Source organism: Camelina sativa, chromosome 12, assembly GCF_000633955.1.
Source record: "Camelina sativa cultivar DH55 chromosome 12, Cs, whole genome shotgun sequence".
NCBI lineage: Eukaryota > Viridiplantae > Streptophyta > Magnoliopsida > Brassicales > Brassicaceae > Camelina > Camelina sativa.
Window position 1 is genome coordinate 18580263 of NC_025696.1, and position 4116 is coordinate 18584378.

The 4116-nt window shown below is 33.9% G+C and overlaps 1 long non-coding RNA gene across 1 annotated transcript in view; it reads right to left on the bottom strand.

Annotated features, from left to right (window-relative positions):
* The window catches only part of LOC109128125, a 3858-nt gene continuing 2970 nt past the window's right edge, over positions 3229–4116 (bottom strand). The window contains exons 2-3 of the long non-coding RNA XR_002034587.1: positions 3565–3723; positions 3229–3485 (exon numbers count right to left, since the gene is read on the bottom strand). This is a non-coding gene — a long non-coding RNA (uncharacterized LOC109128125). The remainder of the gene's footprint in view (positions 3486–3564; positions 3724–4116) is intronic.

Below are 4116 nucleotides of genomic sequence, written 5' to 3' on the forward strand. Positions count from 1 at the left end.
ACTTACATATAGATAGAGTCCAGTTGCATGGAGATGTCGTGTTCTGTTGACATACCAATATATGACACTGAAAGCAAGACTATAATCACTGTAAGCAGAGAACCCATTTGATTAAAACTTTTGTTCCTTAGGGAACGTAAAAAACGTGGTACTAAATATAGCATATGTCGCAGGACTCTGATGGGGTATCCTATTTAGCTGATTTGAAGCCTATTTATGATACAGAGATGAAAGACATGACTGGTGAAGATGAGGTAAAACAAGTATCATATTAAATATATTTTGTAATATAAAGATGTTTCTTAGGAAGCTTAATGTTAATAATTTTAATGATGTTAATTGTAGAAGAAAGCTAAGGAGGATGGATGTACTGCACCATCTACATTGGAAGAGGGCCGTAAGAAAATGAATACCATCCTGATGTCATTATTTGATCCTAACAATGAGACACCACAACCTGTGAACAATCAACTTGACATGGTTAGTATCTCGATCCGTTTGTGTATAGTGAGGCAATAATTGTAGTAAGACATAATATTTGCAGTTTTGTTTCAATTTAACTGAACACATGGATACGATTGGGTGGTCGTGGATTAATTGGCGAAGTCGCTGAAAGAGAAACAAACGAGGAGAAGGCTTTTAAGGGTTGATCCTTTCTTTTTTTTTGATAAATCATGATATGGTTTTACGATTCTAAGAAAGAGAAAATTTTTGCAAAAGAAAGTAGTAGTATTGGATGCTGATCTTATGAAACTGAACACATGGATACTGATTTGTGGACAGGGTCAACTGTGTGCTGACGGCGAACAAGTTTGTTTTGGAGAGCAGGTGGTTAGTATTTTCTAAACCAATGTCGTATTTTGTTGAGTAATTTTTATGTGTTCATATAATTATGCTTGTATGTATAGAGAACTAGTTGACATGTTGGGAGTTGACAAGGGTATATTTTGTTTTTAGGTACAAAGGGGACAAGTAGTTGTAACTGTGGAGGAGAAGGTGAATACTAGTCTCTGAAGTACAGTTGTATTTGTTTCATGGCAGAAATAAGTTGTTCATAATCGTTATATGTGATGGGACTGATCATATGGATACATATTATGTGGCAGGAAAAAGGTGCAATAGCCTGTGAAGGAGATAGTGGTGAAGATCAGGTGATTGGAAGTCCATTAATCTTTAAATTTTGTTGTGTAATCTTGATGGTTGCAGTTAATTAATTATGTTTGTATAATGAGAAAGAGAAAATTTACGCAAAGAAAGTAGTACTGGTCAGGGTCAAGTGATCACATGGATACTGATTTGTGGATATGATGTTATGAAATTGATCACATGGGTACTGATTTGTGGACTGGGGCAAGTATTAGTGGATGGTGAAGAAGATTGTTGTGGAGAGCAGGTGGTTAGTATTTTCTAAACTAGTGTCGTTTTTTTTATGAGTAATTTTTATGTGTTCATTTAATTATGCTTGTATATGTAGAGAATTAGTTGACATGTTGATAAATGTAATGGTATTATTTTTTTAGGTACAAGGGGTAGAAGAAGTTTTAACTGTGGACGAGCAGGTGAATATTAGTCGCTGAAGTAGAGTTGTATTTGTTTAGTGGCAGAAAGGACGTGTTCAATATCGTTATATGAGATGGTACTGATCATATGGATACATATTTTGTGGCAGGAAAAAGGTGCAGTAGCCTTTGAAGGTGGAAGTGGTCAAGAACAGGTTACTGGAAGTCCAATAATCTTTAAAATTTCAGTTAATTATGTTGAAGAACAGATATTGATGAATTTTGTATTGGTATTTATAGGGTTAATATGACTGAACATATGGATACATTTTTTTGGACAGGGTCATGGGGCAGCAGACCGCGCAGCAGATAATTTGGAAGAGAAGGTGATAACCCTTGTTCACGGAGCTTATATTATGTTTTAATTATTTTTATGTCACTACAAGAAAACATGCAATTTACGACTGCACTTATAGTCGCTAAATAGTCGCTAAATCAGATAAAACGACTATTTTACAACTAAACAGTGTTGTCGTAAATTGTTAGTCGGTAAGAAATTTCAGTCGTAAAATAGTCGGTAAATAGCAACTAAATTACGACTAAAACACGTAGTCGTAATATAGTCGTAAATATTTACGACTATTTAATGACAATGTTACGATTAATAAAATATGAACATAATTAGTTTACAAGTAGTCGTAATGTAGTCGTCAAATTTAGTGACTAATTGACGACTATTTAACAACTATCATCGTATTTATACATCATTTATACAAATTATATATATTATTTTAATAACAATATTTATATTTTAGAAATGATTTTAAATATATTTAAATTATGAATAATAAATTGATACTAAAAAATAAAACAATATATTTATTATTATAAAATCGTGATTTAAAAAAAAACTGTATTACAAAATAAAATTATAAACATAATTAAAAATAAGAATTCATCATACTCTTAAATAAAAAGAGTAGATGAACAACTATACATAACTAATGGCTTGAAGCAGACACTCAAGTCTCGATTGCCTTGTATTCCATCTTTGAAGCCTTTTGTGCCGATTGAAATGACCATAACATACCACATCCTTCTCGGCATCTTGAATCTCAGCTTGATTTGTACTTTTGAAATCTCAGCTTCACTTTTCATGCTCACACACACGATTCCAGTCTTATGCTTAACCACAAAAGCCCATAGCTTCAGGTGTTACCAACGATGCCACCATTATCAAATCTCAATCGTTTTTCTGTCCTCATCATCTATAACAATTACGATCTGCAAAGCCTAAAAAAAATAAGATACTCTCCTTCAAAGACATCAAAAGCTAACACCCTCACTACTATATATCACAAACCTTGCCCTGTCGAATATCCTCAAGAGCTTGAGAAATACACACAAATCTATCAGTAGGTCGATCAAGATCGAACTCTTCACCCTAACATTGAACCTTTTTCATATAATCCTAGAACACACTCAGCTCGTCCTAGATAGTTTTGTTCCCTTGATAACATCACTGAAAAAAAAAATACAAGGAGACAACATAATCATCACACTACAAGAAAACAGTCCATTCTCGACTACAGTTANCGTGATTTAAAAAAAAACTGTATTACAAAATAAAATTATAAACATAATTAAAAATAAGAATTCATCATACTCTTAAATAAAAAGAGTAGATGAACAACTATACATAACTAATGGCTTGAAGCAGACACTCAAGTCTCGATTGCCTTGTATTCCATCTTTGAAGCCTTTTGTGCCGATTGAAATGACCTTAACATACCACATCCTTCTCGGCATCTTGAATCTCAGCTTGATTTGTACTTTTGAAATCTCAGCTTCACTTTTCATGCTCACACACACGATTCCAGTCTTATGCTTAACCACAAAAGCCCATAGCTTCAGGTGTTACCAACGATGCCACCATTATCAAATCTCAATCGTTTTTCTGTCCTCATCATCTATAACAATTACGATCTGCAAAGCCTAAAAAAAATAAGATACTCTCCTTCAAAGACATCAAAAGCTAACACCCTCACTACTATATATCACAAACCTTGCCCTGTCGAATATCCTCAAGAGCTTGAGAAATACACACAAATCTATCAGTAGGTCGATCAAGATCGAACTCTTCACCCTAACATTGAACCTCTTTCATATAATCCTAGAACACACTCAGCTCGTCCTAGATAGTTTTGTTCCCTTGATAACATCACTGAAAAAAAAAATACAAGGAGACAACATAATCATCACACTACAAGAAAACAGTCCATTCTCGACTACAGTTAGAGTCGTTAAGTAGTCGCTAATTTGCTATTTACGACTCAGTTACGACTAAAACATGTAGTCGTAAATCCTTAGTCGGTAAAAGAATTAGTCGTAAAAATAGTCGTTATTTAACGACTATTGTACGACAAAATTCCGTACTCGTAAAAATAGTCGTAACAGAGTCGTAAATAATTACGACTACGATACGACAGAGTTACGATTAACCAGCAGTTATGTTGGCAGTTGTAAAGGAGTCGTAGTGTAGTCGTAACATTTGAAGACTCGCTTACGACGGATTTACAACTAATCATGATATACAGTAATTTTGCTTGTAGTCGTA